This window comes from Arachis duranensis, chromosome 4 (genome assembly GCF_000817695.3).
Source record: "Arachis duranensis cultivar V14167 chromosome 4, aradu.V14167.gnm2.J7QH, whole genome shotgun sequence".
Classification (NCBI taxonomy): domain Eukaryota; kingdom Viridiplantae; phylum Streptophyta; class Magnoliopsida; order Fabales; family Fabaceae; genus Arachis; species Arachis duranensis.
In genome coordinates, this window is record NC_029775.3 from 57,104,967 (window position 1) to 57,113,852 (window position 8,886).

Genomic DNA, 8,886 nt, shown 5'->3' on the forward strand with positions numbered 1-8,886 from the left:
ATCAAATTTGGTGTTTGAGCATATTGAGAATCGGCCAAGCTATGGTTTCGGTTTCTTTTATGTAATATGTAATGTTTCATGAACCTTAGGCTAATTGACCCTAAGATAGGATTGGATGTTTGGGTGTTCTTTAATTGTATGTGATTTGATGTTTGAAGATAAGTTGTATGGTGGGGATGATGATATAGAGTTTTGGAGTGTGGAATATATAAATTTTGAGGTTGATTGTTGGTAATTAAGGACTATAAAGATTAATGATAAATGTTGTGATTTATTATTGTTTATGAGGATTGTGGGAAAATGAATATTGATAATGATTGCTAATATTGAGATTAATTGAGGAGTATGAATATTAATGTTGATGACAAATGGGTGAAGGATGTGATTTTTATGAGAATAATGTGAGGAATAAACATTTTGATGAATTTGGGTAATCTAAGATATTGTTTGGTGATGATTATTGAAATTGGTGAGGATTTGTAGTGGTTGATGATGTTGTTGTTGATTGATGATAATTATGAATGTTTATGATGGTTTTGGATGTAAGGGTTTTAAAGGTGTTGAATAGTGTAATTGGAATATTATGGATGGCTGAGTTGGGAGAGGAATGGTATAGACTTTTCTGTTGTTTTGGTATTGTCTGGGTTGTGATTAGTTTTGTGATTTCTGGTTTGTGTGTGCACGCACAGCCTTGTGTGCACGCACACGCAGGGAAAGGCTTGCTGTTAAGAGCACTAGCACGACCTGTGCACGCACATAACCAACAAAGTTCTGCAAGATATGTGCACGCACACGTTGGAAGGTGCATTCTGTTGAGGGTGTTCGCACGCCTTGTGCGAGCGAACAGAATTGTAAAGTTTTGTACTTGTGCGTAAGCACATCCCTGTGCGTACACACATGTCCTATTTTTCAACTAAAACCTTGTTTTCAACTGTTTCACCTTCCCAACAAGCTTGTAAACTTTTGTGACACCTATTTAAGACTCTTTGACTTAACACTGCGTATCAAAATATGGGAAAGGTCCTAGGGGATTTAGTTTGATATTACCTTGAAAAGTTAGAGAACGGAGGCTTAGGTTTCTGGTATGTACTGAGGATGAGCTTTGTTGAGAGAGAAGGAAGAGTAGTGAACTTGGTGATTACTAACAACGAATTGAGAAACTAATGAACGAATGAGTTCGGAATGAAACTAAGAACTAATGATGGTTATTATGAGCTTGATGCATATTGAGGTAAAGTGTGCCTGGCACTATATCCTTAGAATGTTGAGAATTGATAATTGAAACTGATTTGAGATGAGAAATGGTGATGACTGGTGATGCTTTGAGGTTGATGGACTTGTTGGATGTGGATAGTATGTCAGGCATTATATCCTCGAAATGATTTATGATGAAATAGATGTTGTTGTTTTCCTTCCTGCCGCAAGAATTTGCTAGGCACTATATCCTCGGAATGAGCATGCAAGTGTGCTAGGCACTATATCCTCAAAACGATAGTGTGCCAGGCACTATATCCTCGAAATAAAAGCGTGCCAGGTGTTATATCCTCGGACGTGGTAGAAAGGCGGCATCCGAAAGGAAGTGTCGGGTTGGCATTCATAAACTGACAAGTGATATCACGAGCCAATAGGACAGGCATTCATCATGTGCATCTTGTGCCTGAATAAATAATATGCTTATTTGCTAGTTTTTTACTTGCTGTACATGTATATTACTTGTGATTTACTTGCTTGTATTATTTGTAATTGTCTGGTGCTGAGGAGGTAGGTAGGCGGTGGCGATGGGATCGCACGGAGGTTAGGTTAGTGATGGCTGTGGGATACAGCGGTGTGATTAGTATTAGTTAGAATACCACTAAGTTTAGATAACCCGGTTTATGGCTTAAGTTCTTTATTTATTTAATTTATTCTAAGTTTGAATATCCGTATTGAAGTGAAATTCTAGGATTGCCTTCGGCGTCCCAGAGTCTTACATCTTACATATTGGGCACTGTTACCATACTGAGAACCTCTAGTTCTCATTCCATACTTTGCCGTTGTTTTTCAGAAGCAGGTTGCAATCCACCTCAGTGAGTTTCTTTGATGGTGACGGAGCGGAGGATCCTGGATATGTTTTGGAGTCTTTTTTATTATTTTGTTTATTCCTCTCACTTTTGTATTTACTTTTGCCGCTTTCTTTGAGAGAAAATCTTGTATAAGCTATTTTTAACTTTTAGATTTCTGTATGGTCTGTTTATAGCTAGCCGGCTTAAACTCCGCGAGCTGAGGCTAGATCCTTATACTCTGATATTTTGTTATATTATATCTTTTTCTTGTGCATTAAGTTAGTAGCTTCGTGTGTACATTTTGCCCTTTTCAACTCCTGTTTTTGAGTTATCCTTCATCGGGCTTCTAAACTATATTGTTTTTTCTATTTATTATATATGTATAAGCTTTGGACTTGTTATAACCTTTGCCTTACGACGCGAGGTAAGGCTTAGGGTAATTAGGGTGTTACATTTTGTGATCTCAAAGTAGTTCATCCTCGTGAGCCTGAGGGATGGACTGATTGTGCTTCAATGCATACTCTGTCTTTTTCTTTGATGCAATTTAGGTTATCTCATTGATATTGCATAGCATGCTTGTTTGTGAGTGCCTTTTGGGATAATTGAAGCACTAGGCTTTTGATATTGAGACTGATCACCTTGATATCGATTGTTTGGTGTAGACAGGAACCCTAATGGCCACTCGTGGACGAGGTTGTATGCATTCACGAGCAAAGAGTAGAAATGCGCAACTGGCTGATAACCATGCTGAATTCATGGCACCAATGGCTAACCTTGCAAATACCATGGAGGCAAATACTGCTATGACTCTGCAAGCTATGTAGAATTTAAGCCAACTAGCTGGAAACATGAATGGCAATGCAGACGGGAATGATGACACTGAAAAAATGGTGATAACATGAGTGGTGCTCCAATAACCTTGGCTACTTTTCTCAAGGTTCATCCGCCAAGTTTCAGAGGTTCAACCAATCCTACAGAAGCGAATAATTGGTTCCATGCCATGGAGCGTGCGTTACACACATAGCATGTTTCGAATAACCAGTATGTGGAGTTTGCTGCGTATCAGTTTTTGGGGGAGGCTCAGCATTGGTGGCAAGAAGAATGCTGCTTGCTATAGCTTCAGAATGCCGATATCCCATGGGATGTATTCCAGACGACTTTTTATAAGAAGTACTTTCCTGAGTCTGCAAAGGAAGCGAAGGAGATGGAACTTACGCAGCTGAAGCAAGGTTCATTGTCTGTGGCGGACTATACTAGTCGATTTGAGGGGTTCTCTAGGGTGTGTCAGGGTGCCCCAGAGACCTACGAGAGCTGGAAGTGCATCAAGTATCAAAGGGGCTTGAAGAATAATATCATGACTGCTGTGGCTCCTTTGGAGATTTGGATTTTCTCCAATCTGGTGAACAAGGCGAGAGTTGTTGAGGAATATGCAAAGACAGTAGCCTCGTCAAGGGACGCTCTTGAAGGAAACACTAAGAGGGAACGTGACGATAACCTTGGACCAAGGGGACAGAACTTTAAGAAAGATGGACATACACCTTAGCATCTGCAAGGTCAAGATAACTTCAGAAGGGACAACAATGCCTAGTTTCACCATATGAAAGGGAGTCACCTGTGTTATACTTGTGGACTACCTGGGCATCTAGCCAAGAATTGCCGTCATAAGGAAAACCAGAACAGGAGTTAGAATCAACAACCAGGCCGTGTGTTCACCAAGGATGCAAAAGAGGCGACAGAGTCAGATCAGCTAATGCGAGGTAAGCGTATAAAGTTGTTGTGATATGTTATTAGGATTTTGAAATTTGTTAGAGGAACTAAGAGAAGGAGGCTTTTGATGCATGTAGCCGAGTAGTTGGATTCTTAATGACGATAATCAGAGTGATGCAGCAGAAGGAGAGAGAGAATATCGACACGGTAGAGCACTTCGAGGATGGTATATCGAGTAATTTGAATTTTCGAGGGCAAAAATTTTATTAGGAGAGGAGAATGTAAGAACAGAAGTTTTCTCCCGTAAAACCGTTTTAATATAAATAATAATTTTAAGTGCCCGAGATAGATTCAAAATTTAGAAATTTTAATTTGAATATATAAAGGTAAAATTTGATTTCAATGAATTTTTCTAAGTTGGAAAATGTATCTTTTGCGCAAAGTTTTTGTAAAAATGCATACTAGCGCTTAAGCTGGCAATACCGGCTCTAGTTTGTCCAGTACCGCGTATTTTGGAAAATAAGATTTTGAAAATTGATTTTTTGTTTTGAAAGGACAAAAATAATTTAGAATTGAAAGCTGGGCACTAATCTTAAAGGTTTTGGCCCAAAGTGGGCCAAACTGACTAAAAATGCTAACGGATTGGACCAGGCCCAAACCAGACCCAAGGCCCAACATAATAAATACATGTTTAATGAGCTTTCAGCTCATTTTTCACCTCCAAGAGAGAGAGAGAGGCGCGGATTAAGAGAAAAGGGAGAAGAAAGGGGGTGACACTATTCATCACCACCTTTTGGGAGTCATATCTTGAGCTACGGAGCTCCGATTGATGAGCCGTTTGCGGCCACGCAAAGCTCTTGTCGAGCTCTTTGTTTCTATCTAAGAAAATATAGTAAGAACTCGAAGCTCAAGCTCCAGTTTCCAGCCATAGATTTCTGCATTTTTGGGTTAGAGTTTTTGAGTAAATTTTTGTGATTTTGCTTGTTTAGGTGATCTCTAGTAGCGGGTAATTATCGGGTTTTGTCCCAAACACCATTAGATAAGGTAAGGAACCTCTATATCCTTTTGCTGTAGTTTGGTGTTGATGGGTGAAAATTAATTCCACACAAACTAACCGGAAAGTATACCGGGTCGCATCAAGTAGTAAAATTCACAAGATTGAGGTCGATCCCACGACGATTGATGGATCAAGCAACTTTAGTGAGGTGATTAGTTTAGTTAAGTTAACAGTGGTGAATTGAGTGAAATTGATTAACAAAATGTAAATTGCAAGGAATTTAAAGTGCTAAAAGTAAATGGAAGAATATTAAATGAAGCTTAAAGCAATTAAAAGGAGAAATAACAGAGAACAAGATTCATTAGAGATTAGAGATATCGTCATCCACAATGAATCAAATGGGTCTCAACTCCTTTCTCATTCCTTTTCTTCTCAAGACCTCAATTCCTCCCGAATATTGTTGGTTAAGAGAATTGTGAAGGATAGAGCCCCAACTCTAATGCCCATAATTCCCCTTCCAAGGCTCGCACAAGCATTCAACAGATTCAAACTCCCTTCCGGAGTGAATGAATCTCAACCAAAATGGAGGATATCCTATAGATACCCAAACGATTGAGAAGAAAAAGAAGTTCACTCAATCATGTGAATTATAATAGAGCTCCTCCCCTAATAAAGTGGGGTTTAGTGGGTCATTGCTCTAAGAATAAGTGCAGAAAATTTAAATTGCATGAAAGTAAATCAATCTCAATGCCAAAGCAGATGTAAAATTGCAGAAAGGAAAATTGCAGAAGAGAAGTGTCAGAAATTGAAATTACATAAACTAAACTAAATTCAATACAACTGAAATGTAAAAGTGCAAAAAAGAAAAAGAAATTCTAAGCTAAGCTCTCTGGAGTCTCTAATCCTCCAGCCTCTACTCCTACTACTACTCCTATTGCCAGTTGAGTGCTTTACAAGAACTCCCTGAGCCAACCTACTCAGTCCCATAATAAATTGAAACTCATGCCTTTATATAGGCTTTCCTAAATTACAAATTGAAAAGAAACTAAAACTAAATTACAATCAAATGAAAATTAAATCTAGATGATTCTTGTGGCCTTGATTGAGTAATATGAATGGGCTTACTTACTTGAAGTTTAAATGGACTCGAGTGATGTAAATTGGGCCAAAGGAACTGCATCCAGGAGAGCGTAGCGTTCTTAAAGACAACATAGCGCTCGTTCACTGATGCAAACGAGTCGCCCACACGTGCGCGTCCTTTGCATTTTGGCTCATCGACGTGTACGCGTCGCACACGCGTACGGGTGACCCACGCGTATGCGTCACCCACTCGTGCGCGTGGCCCATCAAAGATGCCACTTTCACGCTGCACTTTATTCACGCGTTTGCGTCCTTCTTCACAAATGTCACACCGACGCGTACGCATACGCGTCGCTAGCGAATTTTCCAGCCTCAATATCGCAGGGGGCTCTTGAACGAGGAGCATAGTGCTTGCTCCAAAGAGCACTCTTCCTTGATTAAATCATGAGCCAGGCCTTTAAAAGCGTGGCCAAGAGTTCCAAAGCATGCTCAAACTTCAAAGTGTGCCCCAAGATTCTTCTTTTCTCATTTTGTGCTTAATTTGTGCTTTTTTTGGTTTTTTTCTTCTTATTTCCTAAAAAATTTATAAAATCAAAAAATCAAAGCAATATACTATTTAAGCACTAAAACACTCAATATTTAAACATTAATTCTTAATTTCTTGTATGAAAAAGCATAGAAAAACACATCATGATGCGCAGTCATCAGGTGTGAGCTTTAGTTGTTAATGCATGGTTATGTTGTATGTATGAAGCTTGTCTTTGGAGTTGGCGGTGGCTTTTGGTTTGGCTTTGGTGGTTTGGAGCTTGGTGGAATCATGTTTCGCATTTGAGCATATTGGGAATCGGCCAAGTTATGGTTTCGGTTTCCTTTATGTAATATGTAATGTTTCGTGAACCTTAGGCCAGTTGACCTTCAGATAGGATTGGATGTTTGGGTGTATGTTTAATTGTTTGTGATTTTGATGTTTAAAGATAAGTTGTTGGTGCACGAAATTGCAATCACACTTTTGCAATCCGCACAACTAACAAGCAAGTGCACTGGGTCGTCCAAGTAATACCTTACGTGAGTAAGGTCGAATCCCACGGAGATTATTGGCTTGAAGCAAACTATGGTTATCTTATTAATCTTAGTCAGGATACCAATTATAGTTACCAATTGACTTGCAAATAAACAAGAGAGCATGGATTAATTAATACTTATTATGCAGTAATGGAGAATATGTTGGAGTTTTGGAGATGCTTTGTCTTCTAAATTCCTGTAACATAATGCTTCCTCACTTTCAAACATGCAAGGCTCCTTCCATGGCAAGCTGTATGTAGGGCATTACCGTTGTCAATGGCTACTTCCCATCCTCTCAGTGAAAATGGTCCAAATGCTCTGTCACAGCACGACTAATCATCTATCAGTTCTCGATCATGTCAGAATAGGATCCATTGATCCTTTTGCTTCTGTCACTATGCCCAACACTCATGAGTTTGAAGCTCATCACAGTCATCCAATCCTTGAATCCTACTCAGAATACCACAGACAAGATTTAGACTTTCCGGATTCTCAAGGATGCTGCCAATGCATTCTAGCTTATACCACAAAGATTCTGATTAAAGAATCTAAGAGATACTCATTCAATCTAATGCAAAACAGAGGTGTTTGTTAAGCACACGTTCATGGGTTGAGAATAGTGATGAGTGTCACGGATCATCACATCCAATCACAATTAAGTAAGAATCAGCATCTTAGATAGAAACAATCGTGTTTGAATGGAAAACAAAAATCATTGCATTAATTCATCGAGACGCTACAGAGCTCCTCACCCCTGAAAATGGAGTTTAGAAACTTATGCCGTCAAAAAGTACAAAGTTCATATCTAAAATGTCATGAGATGCAAAATAAGTCTCTAAAAGTTGTTTAAACACTAAACTAATAACCTAGGTTTACAGAAATTGAGTAAACTAAGATGGATAGTGCAAAAATCCACTTCTGGGGCCCACTTGGTGGGTGCTGGGGCTGAGACTTGATCTTCTCACGTGCCTGGGCTGTTTCTGGAGTTAAACGTCAGGTTGTAACCTGTTTTTGGCATTTAACTCCAACTTGCAACCTGTTTCTGGCGTCCAACACCAGAAAGCAACATGGAACTGGCGTTAAATGCCAGTTTATGTCATTTATCTTCGCACAAAGTATGAACTATTATATATTGCAGGAAAGCCCTGGATGTCTACTTTCGAACCCAATTGAGGGTGCACAAATTGGACTTTTGTAGCTCCAAAATATCCATTCCGAGTGCAGGGAGGTCAGAATCCAACAACATCAGCAGTCTTTTTTCAGCCTGAACCAGATTTTTGCTCAGCTCCCTCAATTTCAGCCAGAAAATACCTGAAATCACAGAAAAACACACAAACTCATATTAAAGTCCAGAAATATGATTTTTCCTAAAAACTAATAAAAATATACTAAAACGTAACTAGAATCTACTAGAAACTACCTAAAAACAATGCCAAAAAGCGTATAAATTATCCGCTCATCACAACACCAAACTTAAATTGTTGCTTGTTCCCAAGAAACTAAAAATCAAATAGGATAAAAAGAAGAGAATATACTATAAATTCCAAAATATCAATGAAGCTTAGTTCTAATTAGATGAGCGAAACTAGTAGCTTTTTACTTCTGAACAGTTTTGGCATCTCACTTTATCCTTTGAAGTTTAGAATGATTGGCATCTATATGAACTTAGAATTCAGATAGTGTTTTTGATTCTCCTAGTTTAGTATGTTGATTCTTGAACACAGCTACTTTATGAGTCTTGGCCGTGGCCCTAAGCACTTTGTATTCCAGTATTACCACCGGATGCATAAATGCCACAGACACTTAACTGGGTGAACCTTTTCAGATTGTGACTCAGCTTTGCTAATGTCCCCAATTAGAGGTGTCCAAAGTTCTTAAGCACACTCTTTTGCTTTGGATCACGACTTTAACCACTCAGTCTCAAGCTTTTCACTTGGACCTGCATGTCACAAGCACATGGTTAGGGACAACTTGATTTAGCCGCTTAGGCCTGGATTT